Source organism: Accipiter gentilis, chromosome 25 (assembly GCF_929443795.1).
Source record: "Accipiter gentilis chromosome 25, bAccGen1.1, whole genome shotgun sequence".
In the NCBI taxonomy this organism is placed as follows: Eukaryota; Metazoa; Chordata; class Aves; order Accipitriformes; family Accipitridae; genus Astur; species Astur gentilis.
Window position 1 is genome coordinate 13,997,578 of NC_064904.1, and position 16,337 is coordinate 14,013,914.

General features: G+C 46.6%; 1 protein-coding gene across 5 annotated transcripts in view; it reads right to left on the reverse strand.

Moving 5' to 3' along the window:
* The window catches only part of GPR132 (G protein-coupled receptor 132), a 96,340-nt gene extending 86,513 nt beyond the window's left edge, over positions 1-9,827 (reverse strand). For 4 of the 5 annotated variants that reach the window (XR_007509611.1, XR_007509613.1, XR_007509610.1 and 1 more), the window contains exon 1: positions 9,510-9,827. The gene's annotated coding sequence lies outside the window, so the exon portion shown is untranslated. Of the gene's footprint in view, positions 1-844; positions 5,077-9,509 lie in introns of those variants that run through there. The other variant, XR_007509612.1, reaches the window with a different exon arrangement.
* Between the last annotated feature and the right edge of the window lie 6,510 nt (positions 9,828-16,337).

A 16,337-nucleotide genomic window follows, 5' to 3' on the forward strand; every position in this document is an offset into this window, starting at 1 on the left:
GGATGCCCCTTAAAAACTGTTTTCAACAGCTCACAGTTGCTGTACACGCATGGCCTTTCCATGATAACCATGCTCAAAATGCAGCTAACTCAGCCAGCATTTGAGCAAGATGGTGCCTTACTATGGCTTTGGTGCAGCCAAAACATGTTGCTGAAACCTGCACGGTAACCAGAGATGAGCAGATCCCAAATATTTTGATAGGCAGAGCCCCATAAAACATCAAGTTAGAAACTCGGCAGCCCACAGACACCCATGACTTCAGTGGCTGCTTCAACCTGTATCTAAGCAGCAACCCACATGAGTCAAGTGGTGGGAGTGAATTTCTCATTCCCTTCCTTCAGAGCTTCCGCTAGTGTTGCTACAGTCGCTCTTACGGGCACTCGAGTGATGCCGTATGATTATAACGTGCTGTCACCCTCCCAAACGTGTAGGCGGATTTCATATCTCTTATGTTTAGCGAAAGCCTTTCCACCCAGAAGAATTGCCAGGAATTCCTCAGCCTACTGTGAGCAGCACTGCCTGAGCAGAGAGTTGAAGACCTGCCACTTCTGGTGAAGATCAGATAAGAATGAGGAGTGTCTCTACTGGGTGCAAATTCAAGAGCAGAGGGCCTGCTGCTGACACATCCTGCTGTAGGCTCCTGAAAGCCCCACAACAGTAAAGGCTTGGAAATAATGTGTGTGAAAGTGAAGAAGAATTGGCTAGCTGGCCACACGCATTTTGAGGTTTCTGGATCATAACCTGCACTGTGAATCCCAGCCAGAAGTTGGTGGGCAGCCAACACGGAGAAATGGGGGCACTGGCGGAATGGTCCAGCAGTTTTGTAAGGTAACCACTGAAATTCCCAGTAGGTCCTCTCATCTTTTCCCAGACTGGGTGGTGTTGTCCACAGAGGAAGCAGAGACACCGAGAGACGATGGACAAAACTAGGATTTACATGTAGCATTATTCTCCTGTCTATAGTGAAAGTCTAGTTGAGGTTGCGAGCTAAGAGGAGTTAAGTCCTTGAGGTATGGCAGTGTAGCATAGCTTTCTCCCAGTTCCCACACTGAAGAACCATAGTACTATCACAGGGATATCAAGAAGGAGACGAAATTTCTCTCTCCTCTGGCTCACGTTGATTAGTCTCCAGAAAAGGGGAATAAATAGCACCACTGCAAAGGACATCTGCAATCCTCATGCTGGGTCTGGGCTTCTCCATGTGGTAATTCATGTCCTTTTCTTTACCTACCATGTTTGCCTTGCCCACCCCTGGCTGTACACACCTGGAATGGTCTCACCCCATGCAGCTGGGATTTTCCATCTCTTCTGCAGCGACTTTCCTTCCACTCGCCATAACGCTTTCCCCCCACTATTCAAGTTCTGCTGATTTTGCTTGCATTTTCACATCTACTGGCCCAAGGAACATTGCTGAAAATCACAGCTGTAAACATGCTGTGAACTCAGAGGCAGCCAAGTCTCCATGTAGGTGGAGAACCAAACAGAGGACCAGAGTGTATGGTGGTTTTAAACCCTTATTCTTCTGGACAATGGCGACTTTGCAAGCCAATCCTGCTGGAGATCTTGTCAAGTCATCAAATCAGTATCCCCTTTCCCAGTCTGAGTGTGGCCCATGTAGCCCCACCATTGCTAACTGATGAGCCCTGGTTCTCCCTCCCACTCAGCAGCATTCTTTCATGGTAAGGTTTGTCTCTATATCAGACTATACCTTGCTGCCTCCCTTTTTTTCCAGGCTATGTATGAGTTTATTTCCTTTGATCTTCCTAGTAAATAGGTCATTCCTTCCACCCTCTTGTCTATACCAGTTAATCTATAACACTACCTGTTTGCCGGCACTCTGTTCAGTAGGCCCTGCCCCAAGTGGTATTCTTATTAGCACTTCAAAAGTGGATTGATCTGGGGTTTTTTAATGAATTATCAGCTGTAGTTTTCTATCAACATTTGCATCCAAGGGTCTTTTCTGGATTACTGCTCTCTACAGCCTCTGGCTTACTGTTTTGACCTCTCTTCAATGAGCATTGTTACCCTGTGGATGTTTCTGCACTTAGATTTGTTCAATTTCTTGCTATTCCCACTATGTCCCACTCTTCATTTCTTGAAATCCCTTTAGGATGGTGCTTCTAATAAATTATTTGCAATTCACACTCCAGCTGGGTGTTATCTTTGAATTTGATTGATGTATTTTTCTTCTCCTTCCTCGACGCTACTGCAGATGAATATAATGTCCAACACAGCAGGAGTCCCTGAGGAGCCCAACATGGCAATATTTACAAGCATACTCCACTTTCTATTGTAAGGGCTGATTTTAATCTCTTTCATTGTTATTCTCTGTATCCACCCTACAACTTTCTTGTTCTGCTTTGGGCCCAGTCCAACCACTGTTAAAGTCAACTGTGTCTGCATGGAATCTTATAGGGATGGATCAGGATCTACAGGAATATTACATCTGAAGAAACGGAATACAATTACTTACTGAAATCAAGGAGCTCTCTGCAGGAGAGCTCTCTGTACAACCAGTTGTCTTGTCAATGAGTGAAACCCTTAAGGGCAAATTTACTGAGCGACTCAGGGGACTGTATCTCCCTCCCTTTCCCGCCAGCATGACCCACTATGGTTTATACTCCATCCCACATGATGGATAAGCAGCTGCTTATTCTTCACTCTCATCACCCAACACACCCCCCCTGTGGTTTTCCTCCTCCCATCAACATTGTGAGTATAATCTGACTGTAGAATCTATCACTTGGATGCAACTGCTTGTCTTAATGTGACCTGTCTTTGTGTGTAACACATTTCTGTTTTGTTCTTCCTGCAGAACAACTACTAGTAGTTTCTGATTATTAGAGACCAAGTTTCACCTGGAAAGGACGTTAAGTTAATTGATCTGTGATTCCCCTTTTGGAAAAGAAGCGTGATGTTTTCCCTCTGCCAGTCATCAGGGCTTCCTCAGTTCTTCAGGAGCACTTGAATATAATGGATAATGGGCCTAAGAGTTTTTCAGCTAATTCCTTTAATACCCTCGGGTATGTACCATCTGGCCCTCTGTGCCGATTTGAATGCATTGTGCTCTTAATATTTCTTTACTGTTTCTTTAATGATTTTGCTAACTTTTAGCTCTCAGCTTCTTGGCTTCCTTTGATTGCTCATTGCACATAATGTTTTTAAAGGAAATTTAGAAAACTGAAGTAGGTGATGATTTTTTCAGCTCACTGTATCCATGGCAGAAACGAACTCACTTTTAAAATTCACCTTTCCTCAAGAAGCATTGAGTCTTAAAAGTCTGAGCTGCAACTAATATCTTTCACCCTATCCAAGCAAGGCTGCATCTACAGAACATTTCCTGCTATTTGAAAGGTCCCATGCCAAAAAATTTTCTTTTACTCTAAGACCCTATATCCAAGTCTTGTCTACTCGATCCTGGTAGGAAATTTTCCCTTCTTCCTATCATGTCCTATTTTCTCTCTCTCCAAGCACATTTATGTGACCCTGCCTACATCTTCAAATACTTGTAGGCTCATGTCAGCTATTTTCTTATCTCTTCACCAGCTTATATCTAAGCATCACTTAATCTTCATAAATCAAACCCACACCAAATGATCTGATCATGTCTCTACTCTTCTTTGAGGCCTCTGATTTTACAGTGTTTGGCATTTGGATGCCAAGAAAATAACAGCAACCTTCCAGCTGTATCTAACCCAAGATGGTTAGTGTGATGCTCGCTGAGAATGGCATTGGTCTTTTGCAATTCAAGCTGGCTGCCAAAAGTTACATGTAGATTGTTGTCCTATATCACCTCCCAGCCTTTCCTTACACAGCTGCTTCTGAGTGTCCTTCAGGGATATTTTTTCCTGAGTGCTGGTATCCTATATTATTCCAGTTTCATTATGTTATTTCCTGGCCACATTGCTAATCTCTGTAGGTGCGACAGGGTAATTTCTCTGTTCAATAACATTCAAAACTCCTCCCATTTTAGCATCAACACCATACTGCTGTACTGTGCATTTCCCCTGCTTACTTATATGTGATTTATTTACTTTCATTTTTTCTCCAACATTTTCTTCCTATTCTCCCATATTCTTCCCAGCATATTTTTCCTTTAAAATGACTTCTATAGGATTTCCTTTTCTTTCTTTCTTTCTTTTTTTTTTTTTAAATTATTCACCTTTCTGCATATGCATGTTAGACACAACAGGTTTATACTGGGCTATCTCTAATACAAAGTCTCCTTGAAATAGCTACAGACAAATGATGGGTCTATCCACATGCTGAAAGATGTAGTAAAAGGTGAGTAAAATTCATTAGATGAAACAGCAGGTAGGCAGCACATCTACCAGGGCATACTCCCAGGATGGTTTCAGTTTGGATGTGAATCATTCCCTGTACAATCCACTGAGGATGGACAGGGACAATCTCCTTCCTTCTCGCTTTTAGGTGGCACTAGATGAGAAAGCTCCTGTCTCATCTCAGGTCAGACTCACCGAAAGGACTATGCTGGAGCTGCTCTGCGCTTCTGACTTTCCTCAGCTCCTGCATGGGTGGGGAGGCAGGAGCAGGTCAGTTCAGCCTCCTGAATCCTGCCACCTCTGATGACATTGATACTGCAGGCTAAGGGTATTCCCAAGGCTGCTCTCAGGACCGGGCTTACCTCCCTGAGCATAGCCACGGAGTGCCATGGATGAGTACAAAAGCCCCTCATACCTCTTCAGACCCAACGCTCAGGGTCCTGGCAAAGACGCAGGGAGCCCCCAGGCCCTGTGCACAACATCAGCGAGGAGACCCTTGGGCAGCAGACAGCTCAGATGGCCCTTAGACCTCTGCAGAGGCTGCTTTCCGTGCTGTATGGATGTCGACTTCAAGCCTGGTAGTTGTGGTTGCCTTCCCTTCACCCTGAATTTGGAAAATCGTCATGCCATGGTCTCCAGCACTCCATTCCTTTGGCATGTCCAGTGAGGCAGTGTCTGCACATGGACTAATCCACGCCTGTCAAAGTGCTGGATGGGAGGCAGAGCAGGATAGGACACTGGGTAACTTCCCTGAGCCTTCAGGCTCCGGAGAAGAAATGACCCCGTTTATCTCCTGAAAAATGAAAGATTTGCAGAGACAATAAACAAAAGGCTGCATTGCAGGAGACTGTGAAGATTTCAGCGATACCGTGCTCCCCTGCAGGAGGAGGGATTAAGAGTGTTACAGGACAGATTTAAAAACCCTGGAGAGAGTAAGTAGGCAACGGAAATCTTTGGCAATTCCCTTCTCTTCCTCTTCTGGGTCTCACCCTGGCTTCTGGTAACACTTAGAACAAAGCCACCAGCTCTTGCTTATTTTTTACTGTGTTCTCTATTTTGCCCTGAACCCAAACATCAAAGGTCTGGCTCAAGCACTTGCAAGTAAAAATAGCTCTAAAGCCAATATATTTGAGGCCCCTGAATGGTATCTCTGAAATAATTCATTCTAAGCCCATGAGAGGGGAATGGTGGTGTTTGTTAAAGGAATGTGCGTTGTGCTGATAGTGGGCAGTACTGACATGTAAAGAGCAATGAGTGATACTGCAAAACAAAAGGAAGGTGAGAAAAGGGGCAAGAAGACTGCATTGCACTGTATTGTGGAAGAGCAGCAAAATATATTTAAGATAAAAGCCAGTTTCAAGCTGCCTTTATTTTCTTTTCCAATCTGATCCTTCTTTTCCCTTCTTAGAAATTTAGACTTGAATGTGTCTTTCTTGGTACATGAGAGTGTGGTAAATCTTGATACACCCGTGGTATGCGGGAGTTGACTCTCTCCCATACAGTACTGCAAATTGTTTATTACCATGCAGGACTCATTTCTTCTCTGTGACTTGCCCATCTTTGAAGTAAGATAAATCAAGGCTATGAAAGCATCAGACACATCCCGTGTAGTCCCTTTTTATCAGCTTTTTGTCTCTATTGTTCTGTATTTGAACAAAACACTATGCTTTCTACTCTCTGTCACTACAAACTTTTGCCTTAAATTCCTTTACTTCATAGGTAAATAATGTTTTCTTTTTCCATCTTCTAGTAATAAGGTAAATGCACCTTTGCAGTCATTATTCCTTACTGCTTTTACATCTGCACTTTCTCACTGAAACTTGGTCAAGGATAGCTTGAGCCATTGCAATAGCATTACCAGGTGGGATTTTCTGGAAGAGATCCATGTAAGTCCTGTTTTCCCCTGATTTGATGTTTTTCATCACCATTTTTCAGCAAATGGTTCCCAAACACAACATTTCTAATTAGTCTTTTGCAGATACAATGGAGGGGTGCTGCAGGGTGTTCCACAGATTCCTGCCCATCTTGACAGACAATTTATGAAATCTCTTGAGTTGTGAAGGAGGCTTTCTTTAATAGGATGGTACTCAAAAGAATTGGAAAGTATACTTGATTTTAAGCACAGACACACATTCTTCAAAGGCTGCTACACAGAGAAAGCCACTAAAGTGAGTATATCCTTCTGGCTCACCAGTGAGGAACATGAACATGGCCATATGGAGCAGATGAAAGTTTCAAACCACTGTGAGCAATGTGGTCAAGAGTCCCATTAGTTGAGCCAGAGAAGAGGAGAAAAATGGGTCAAAATGGCCGAATACAACGGGCCAAATGCTGGAGGGTGTGAAAAACCCAGACCTATGCCTTGCGGCCCTCAAGGCTGCTCTATTAACGTGAGGGCTCACTGCATTTATTTAAGCAGGATGAACAAGATAAAAAGAGCTTGTTGGTGTTGGATGCTGAGGCAGTGTTTAAGACATCCCTGACTCACAGCTTGCAAGCTGGGACTCGTTTTGCAAGTTCAGTCCCTGTTCAGATAGGATCAGGGAATGTCTCTGGGCTGGATTGCGAAGGAAGCAGAGTCTTGCCAAATATGCTCTGCCCACAGCACCGTCCAGACCCGTCAGATGATATTTCTTCTAATTTTACTAATGTATGCTTGGCCCCGATTCCACACTACCTGAGGCTACAGCTGTAATAAAAACACAGCACACATGCTGTGGGTGGGTGCGTGCAGCTGGTGGGAGTTGAGGCACGTGAAAACGAAAAACACAACCCTTTCTTAATTGCAGCATGGAAATCAAGAAATAATATTCTTCTGATTCCCTGGCTTCTCACTCTCTCTGTGGCACACCCTCACCCATAGCCCTATCAGTTGCCAGAGAAAATGACAACAGGTTTCCTCCGTACGTAGGTTGCTCCATTCCCTGAGCAATGCTTAGATTTTCAGGCAGAAGTGGGCTTGTATGCCACACACAGCTTGTGTTCAGGTGTGGCTCCTATGCTAGCACCATCCCACGTACACACCTTGTGGGTTGCACTGGTGGATGGGGTGTTGGTGGTCTAATCCCTACCTGAGGCTGAAACCGTCAGGCTACTGTCCTGCCGTGGTCATGCCGCGGGATGGAGTGAATGAGCCCTTGACACACAATTGCCCCCTACCCACGAGCCGCCTCTGTGTGGGAGGTGGGTTGTATTGCAGTTCTGGGCTGTGTGAAAATCTCACTAAGCAGCTCATGGATTTGGAAAAGTTGGACTTCTTTGGGCCATAAACCCTCCTGAATATACAACTTATAACAACATCACCATTGTGTCTGTAGAAAAGAAATTAAAACTGAGGCCCAAGAGAAGTCAGGGTCTTGATAGGGAAAAGCAAAGCTAGTACTGGTGTCTGTGGGACTTGTTAGTGAGGGGACACGGGGAACCTATTGACTTTAACCAAGAAACAGTGCCAAGCCTAAGACTAGACCTCCAGTTGTTTCTGGGCCAGGTGTGCTGCCTCGGTGAGGGTGTTTGCCCTGGGCGTGCATACCTCCATCTGCCAGTACTGACCCTCGTCCTGAAAGGGAAGGGGCAGAGAGGAACTCCTTAGTGCAGCCTTGCTTCTGCTCTTGGGATGTAAACACAGGCATTAGAGGGATACTCCATCAAAGGAGCAGAACATGTTGAGGTACAAATATCATGCTCACCGCTGAAACCAGCCAGCTATTGCAGCTCTTGATCTCCCTACCACATCACCCCACTAACACGTAATCCTGATATCACTTGTTAGGGGCCACCTTGTTCTCCGATGGCTTATCCCACTGGAATCACTTGCAGAAAGAATCAGCATGGGTAGTGCTGAGGAGACAGTTTATGTGCTGGGAAATTTGGGATTTTTATGGACCGGTAAAAGTTTCAAGCCTCTGACATTAGACCGAATCCTTCTTTCCAAGCCTATAGTAAGCATTGCAGATATCGGGAGTATTTTTAGTCTAAAAGTTTACATTCATCACATGTAACAGAGTCTATATGTGTTGATTTTCAATAACAGCATTTTATTTACTGGCAGTATTTTTTGCTGGCTGATGTATAGCAACTCCACCTGCTGATGCCCAACCCTGCAGGATGATATGCAAGTAAAGATGATGCAAGAAACAGAAAATGGTCACTTCCTTCTTCCACTTCTTCTTTTGATTTATTTCACACAGTTGGTATACTAGTGATTGCTTTTTTTCACTGGTCTGTACTGTCATTTGTCTCAGATGCCCTACAAACACTTGCCCAAACAATGTACTGTCATATCAGGAGCAGTTACTTTTCCTCACTCTCTTGAGGGGAACCTCCACCCCTCTCTAGGCAAAACACATGAGATGCTAAGGCTTAAAATTTATTGAGCTTGATTTAAAAGCCAGGATGTCTCCTGGTCTCAAGGGAAGGGAAATGACCCTTGGCTTATTTTGCAGTCACTCTTTTTTAGAGAAGGAAGTGCTAATAAGCACTCACTTGAGGCACAGCAGCTTAGGACAAACGAAGGCCAAAAAGCAGCCGCATAATTGCTGTGACTGGGAATAAAGAGGAGCCAAGGAGAACACGTGAGAATTTTCCCTTGTGAGCGGTGCTCTGCGAGCGATACACATCAGCAGTCACGCTAATGTCTGAGGCGGGAGCTACCGAACATCCAGAGCTGCCCCTGGGGGGCTGCTTCCCCTCCCAAAGCAGCTCAGCTGGAGCCCACTGCAGGAGCTGGGTGGTGGGGACACATCCACGGCTGCCACTGGGGAGAGGAGACAGAAGGGAGAGGCAGCACTCGGGAAAGGAAATGTGTGAAAATCACCGCAGACGTTGGTAGGAGTTAGACACGGAGAGAGTACCTAGCACACCCCGCAGATACGTGAGCGCTTGAGCAGTTTGAGAACATCTCCGAAACCCAGCCACGCTCACCCAGGGGAAAACTCAGGTGAGATTTGAAAGCACAGCATCCTCTGGCTCTCGGGAGCCCTCCTGGAGGCATGTCAGGGCACTCGCTCCATCTGCACCCAGCACCTTCCCCTCATGACGAAGCTCCCCACAGCCTCCCTGGTGGGGACCTGTCCCCTTGGCTGTGCCCGAGTGGCCCAAGCCTGGGTCCCCCTCCACGCACCCCAAAAGCGACCATGCTCCAGGCCCCGTGGGACACCACACACACAGCAACACAGACTCAACGCATGACGCAGCTGGGAGTCAGAAGGGGCCATTAATTTGTCTTACCTGGCTTGGCAATCACAGACCATCAGATTTCGCTCGAGTACTGGGTCTGACGACTTGGTTAGGCAACATATCTTGGTCGTCTCAAGACTATAGGGTCTCAGTCAAAAGTCGGGATGGGGTAGACCGATTCTGCTGTTGTCTGATGCCTCATCAATGGCAGAGAAGGGCTTGGGTGAGCTGTGCCTCCATGATACCAGCAGGCAATCAGCAACGCACTACTGTAGAGGACGGCAAAAAGAATCCAGGTCCTTGCTCTCTGATTTGAGGGAAAACCAGTTTTGAACCTCAAACACAGTAATCACTTTGACCCTCAGCAAGTTAGAGTCAAGAGTCAAAAGGGGATGTGGCAACACTGCCATGTACAACTGTTGCACCACTCTTCTTGTTGCACTTCCACTTATTGCTCAAGCATGGCCCACAAGCCTTCTGGCCAGGATTTGCCAGTGTAATACTGAATAGAAGTTCAGAGTGATAGTGTATAACATCCTCATTAGTAATTGTTAATAGTTCCCAGACAACATATAAAACGAACATAAGTAATTTCTTAATGAAAGACTTGATGCACACAAACTTGTGTGTGCCATTTGAATACTAGAAATAGCTTATAAGAAAATCAAATATCAGGCAGTAAACCTAGGAGTCCTCAACAATAAATTCTTTTGTGTTCCTCATTTATATGGCCTTTTCTTGCTGTTACATACTATAAAGTCTCAGAAGGGGATTTGCTGTCAGGTATGTATGTAAACACACATTTCCACCAGATCTTTCAGAGATGATGCCCCTCTGTAGTGTCCTCATCTTACAAGAGTGAGGGAATGGCAGCACCTTAGCCTCTCCCCAACAAGCAATTCATCAACTAATAAAGGTGATTATCCTGCTGTATTTAGCATCGATGTGGCATCACATTGAGTACTATGTGCAGCTCTGGGCCACACAATTTAAGAAGGATGTTCAGGTACTCGAATGCATCCAGAGGAGGGCAACAAAGCTGGTGAAAGGGCTGGAAAGAATGTCCTATGAGGAGCGGCTAAGGACTTTGGGCTTCTCTAGTTTAGAGAAAAGGAGGCTGAGGGGTGACCTCATCGCTCTCTACAACTTTCTGAGGAAGGGAAGTGGAGAGGGAGGCGCTGAGCTCTTCTCCCTGATATCCAGTGATAGTATGCATGGGAATGGTTCAAAGCTGCACAAGGGGAGGTTCAGACTTGATATTAGGAAGCATTTCCTTACCAAGCGGGTGGTCAAACATTGGAAGAGGTTTTCTTGAGAGGTGGTCGATGCCCCATGCCTGTCAGTGGTTAAGAGGCATTTAGACAATGCTCTTAATAACATGCTTTAACTTTTGGTCAGCCCTGAACTGGTCAGGCAGTTGGACTAGATGATCGTTGTAGGTCCCTTCCAGCTGAAACATTCTATTCTGTTGTATTCTATTCTATTCCATTTGTTTTACCAGAGACCTTTCCCCTTAGCCCCCAGCTGCTGGCAAAGGCCCCTGCCCACACATGCCACGAAGTCCAGCTCCCCTGGGGAACAGGTTGCTCAAACTGAGTCCACAAGAGAGAACTGCTAAAACGTAATCCTCTCCCTCTGTGCCCTGGTTTGGTGAATGTGACTGAGTGCAACCTCCCAGCTCGACCGCCTACGCTAACGCTCTGTCCTGGGGAAATGACACCTGAGCATTTCCAGTAAGCGCTGCATCCTTTCACTGGCTGCTTCTGGGAACTCCCAGCTGAATCACCCAGACCTCTGCAGACAGACGTGCATTTCACACTGTTTCTCTCTGTCTCTGGAGAAACCAATCTATGTGCACCCCCTTAGAGCATGTGAGGTACTCTGGCAAGGCCAATTAGCCAGACATCAGCCAGACCGAAGAGTATTTTCAGGAACACTTCAATTTGCAGGTCTGTCCCTTTTGCTGACATATTGGGAACTGGAAGCATCCTGAGCCTTCAGAGGGAGGTGGTAAATGAACAAAAAATATGATCCTAGAATGCATCTACTCCTGTAAGAGCCACAAGCTTGTATTACTGTCATATTTTGAAGACAGAGCCACATATGTGATAAACATATTGAGGACAATTGCAGCTGGCTGCCTTCTCCATAACATCCAGGAAGAGGGAGAACAGGAGTTGGATTCAGAGGGAAAAGTACTCCCCACATTATGCAATCTTGCCCTATTTTACATACTCACTTCACTGAGGAGTATTCCCAGAAGCTGGATCAAAGCACATCATGCAGAAAAAACATCCTTTCTTGCTACAACAAAGTGGGAAGGTGAGATATCAGTGGACTCCTCACTGCAAGGCTGGGTTTGCCAGGCTTCACATTGTTTGATCGTGTTCCACCTTCACTAGCAAGACTGAAAAGCCTCTCCAGTTCCCCTCCGTTACATCTCTTCCAGGTGGAATCACCCACCTGCAGTGATTAAGTCACTTCTCAACCTGCTGTCTGACAAGCAAAAAGCATCCTGGTCCTCAATCCACAAAGCTCATTTTCCAGCTGCGGTCTCACTTCACTGATTCTCCTTTACACCCTCAGGTGTCTTCATGTCCTCTTGCTGCCCTAGCAAAAGCCATTCTTGTAAGAGACGCAAGATTGCTTTCCTGATTGCACGTCACTCCAGCTTCCATCCCTCTGTGAAAGACCTAGACTTTTCTTGTCACCCCACTGCATGAAGAGCATCTCTTGACATGTTGGCACCGCTTCCCAAAGCCGTCTCCCATCCCGTAGGTAGAACAGGGGTTTGCTTGAGATGGAGAGACTGCAGCTGTGCCAGACTTTCCGGATAGCATTTGTCAGAGCGTATGTAGTTTAGGCAAACAGAAATGTAAAGAACAGGCTGACTATCACTACCCCTTGCTAGCCAAGTTCTGCACATGTTCCCCAGTAAAATTCCCAAACAAGGTCAAGGCATTTAACTCATTATCATCATTATCATTCCTCCCAGACTGAAGGGTGTACAGACAGATGACAAACACTGTATCTAACTAATATGGATCACCAAAACCCACTGCTGCAACACAGCTGCTTTGGACTGGAACACAACAGCTATCCCAAGCCAGGAGTGTTACACAACCATTGCCTAGAAAGGAGGAAGTCAACAAAACTCTGGTTTAAATCGCAGCAGAAGATTAAGTAAGTTAAAACTGGGCTTGGCCAATGACATTCAGACTCCAGCATCTGGGAATGGGAGATCATGGTAGTTCTAGTGGCCACAAGCCACCAGGAAATTAAAATTAGCTTTTCTATTTGGGCGGCTGGAGGCCAGGAGCGCCATGGCCCCTACCAGCACTGAATTAGTCCTAGGTTGACCCAGCCTGACAGCACTTCCTGCAACATCTGGATTTTTTTTGGATGTCTCTGCCAAGTTGCAGCTTGTTCCAAGTCTGCTGAGTTCGTGAGACTTGAAAACAGGCAGCTGGCTGAGAGCTGGCAGCATCAAAGGCAAGAACTGTGCTACGAGCCGGGTTATCCATTTGCCAGCAATCACGGCGGCATCTGCACAGACCAGGCACAGGCCACCGGGGGTGGTCCGGGCTTCACTCGCGTTACCAGCCCCACCGCTGCGTGGCAACGGCAAGGTTGCACGGGGACGGCCAGGTCCCGTCTCCATCCCTGAACAGCTTTGCCCAGGGTGGCTGCACATGCAGAGCAGCCTACCTTCGAGCAAGCTCCAACAGGAGCCGCTCGCAAGGAGGGATTCGCCCTCCATTACACAAGCTGACAGTGCCGGGGGGTGAGTCATGGCACCTGGGAGGGCAGCTGAGCAAACAGGGCTGCCCCGGCAGAGATGCGCCTCCATCTCTTCCCTTGGGCCAAGCTTGCCCGTGGGCACTAACTCCAGCTGAATATTCCCCACCTCTTCTGCAAACGTCCACCCAAGCAGGGTGCTTTTCTATTGGCTCCACTTAAAATTTTGGTGCCCTCTGCAAACCACAGGGCATCTGCGTTTTAACAAAACAACAGATCTGGTTTGCAAAAAAAAAAAAAAAATATCATCCTCTCTCAGGGTGGTCCTACAGGACACATGGATGCGTAAGGACATGAGTGAATGCCACAGTCCCCAGTGGCACCCACGGCGGAGCCAGCTGGGGTGTCCGTGCTGGCGGTGGCACGGTGGGTGACACGCATTACAGGTGTTTCCTCAATGGCGCAGCTGCTTGGGCTGAGCTGAAGTTTTGAAGAAAGCAAAGCCCCGGTGCAGTGTTTTTGTGCACGTGGAGGGTGTGCCGCGGAGCCAGAGTGTCTGGGACAGCCGCAGTCAGAGGAAGCTGCTGCGGCTGCTCGAGGAGGAAGAAGTCGGCGTCCCAAGGCTGGAGGCAGGGCGAGCGCTGGTTTTCCCGGAGAGGAGGGGAGGTGGCGGGGGGAAGCCGGAGAAGGGAGCCCAGCCTAAGAAAAGAGCACGGAAGGAAGAGGCTTGGAAAGTGTGCTGCTGATGCGGGCGTGGAGGAGAGGGCTGGGAAAGGAGCTTCTCCCTACAGCTTGTCCCTGCAGAGAGGAGGACGCAGCTTTTGCGAGATGTGGGAGAAAGGGCTGAGGTTTTGAGCTGGAGGGAATAGAAGGAGCAGTGACACATCGAGCAGACATGGCCGGGGGAGGTGGAGAACTGCTTCCAAGTGGAAAATAAGCCAGGAAATGGTGGCTGGAGGGTAAAAACTGAGTAGACTAGGAGAGAGGGAAAATGTCACTAGCAACCAAAAGTCATCATTCAGTGCTGCCATAAAGGCCTGCGCTGAAATGTGTGTGAGCTGAGAGGCATCCTGGAGCAGCCAAGGTGAATAAAAAACAAAACATTGCCCTCAGGTATCTGTAGCAAACACGCAATCGGTCTTACCTTGCATACCCATGGCTTCATTTCACCATCATTTTTGTTTTGCTCAGTTAAAACACTTAAGCTTTACCTGGTACCATTTAAATCCAATGAAAGGGAGCACGAGAGCAGGGAAGGGGCATATATTTTTTGCTGGAAAATCCTGTGCACAAGCAGAGAGCAGACAGAAGTCGTGCAGTCAGGAGCAGGCTAGAAACATCCAGCAGTATGCGGGGCACGCTCCTCCACTGCATGGAGAAGCCAAGCCAGCAAATACTGGGGTATGCAGCCCCAAGGGCAATGGCAAAAAGCCATGGGGCAATGCCAGGGCAGGATTTCTGGGGAGCTGGGGCAGGAGAAGAGGTCTGCTATGTTGCAGCCACACAGCTCCCCAAAAAGGGGTCAGATAGTGGTGCTTTCTGGGTATGGGTTTTACCAGTCAGTTCTGCTAAACCCAATTCAACTGCTTCCTGCCCAACCCAGGACTAAAAACTGTGTCTGCTGTTGTGTCCTAGCACCTATATCCCTTTGAATGTACCCTAGAGATGTCCTAATCAAGTACTGATTGAGTAAACTCCTTACCCAAGGGCAGTGCAGCATTTAGCAACAGCCTACAGTGCAGCTGGCAGCACCCAGGATCTTTGCTCTCCAGTGCATGGCAATCCCTTTCTTTATTCTGCTCGGTCCCTGCCCTTCGCTGCCATCAAGGCATTTGCAGAAATTGAGACGGGAGATGACTGACGCTAAAGCTCAGCAGCGTCAGGACCGATCTGCAGTAACGCTGTGTTTGGCTCAAACTGGCTGGAGTTCAGCAAGGAGCTGTGTAAGTGAAGAAGCATGTCTTGCTGATGCGGTTCGTAAATCATGGGCTGCGGGCTGAGTTTCTCATGTTGGCATCTGATGCATACCCGGGGAGGTTTTAAAACAAGTAGCTCCAAGAAGAGCCAAAGAGGCAAAGCTGAGCTGCCCAGGGCTGCGTGTCTTGTGACTGGAGACTCCAGTGTCTAATAAAACATGAGATGTGGCTGTGGCTGGGCCGTTACAACATCTTCTGTAGACGCCCTTTACGCCTGCTGTGGTTGAGGTCATTTTGCAGCTTTCCCCTGCAAGCTAATGAGGTTTCTCTCTCCTTAAAGCAGAGACAAGTATTCATAAAAATATTGGAAGTGTGGCGTATCTGAGAGCCCTTCTCTTCTGCCAAATGTTTGTTACAAGTGGCCAAAATGATCAAAAGTTGACCTGGAGGGAAAAAGAATGGTACAAACACGCTTGCAAATCCTGATTAGAGAAACTGCATGAAATGAAGCTACAAAATTGTAACTTTTTTTTAATTAAGTGGAATTTTACTAAGGAGTGGCGTTTATTGTGGCTATCACGTACAGAATTTGGATGTATTAAATATTTCTAAAATTATATGGCACTCTGTTATGTGTTATTATATGTCTATTTGGGGTTTTAATCTGCAACAGCCCTAACAATTAAGTCTGTATAATTCTTGCTAAACCATCGTGCAAGGTCGGAATTGTGGTCTGCTCTTCAGCAAAGAGAAGAGCTGAGGTCTGTGAAGAGCAACTTGTCAAGCTGGAAAACATGTAGCACCTGCATTCTCCCATCACACATGGGAGAACAGATACTGTTTTTTCACGCCAGCATTTTTTCCTACAAGTGTCTGCAATACCTGTTCTGAATATTGGCAGTCTGTGAGAGGAGGTGACAATGTCGCAGGCACTGAAGTAGTTTGTAATAGCATGGAGCTGGCAATGGAAAGTGTCCAAAAATGTCTTCCTACAAACAAGATTTAAATTCACCATTTCTGCTCCTGATGAGCCACACCTTAGGCAGTTCTGGATGTCTTCTTGATTTTTAAATGTGACTTGGACAGTGTTAATACTAATTACAAATACCAAAATCTTTGCAGATTCTGCTGATTTGGATGAAAAAGCCAAGTATATCCTGTCTCGTTTCATGATTGAGCCTTGTAATTGCTGTTTTCAGTTCTGATGGTAAAAATCACCATAGTA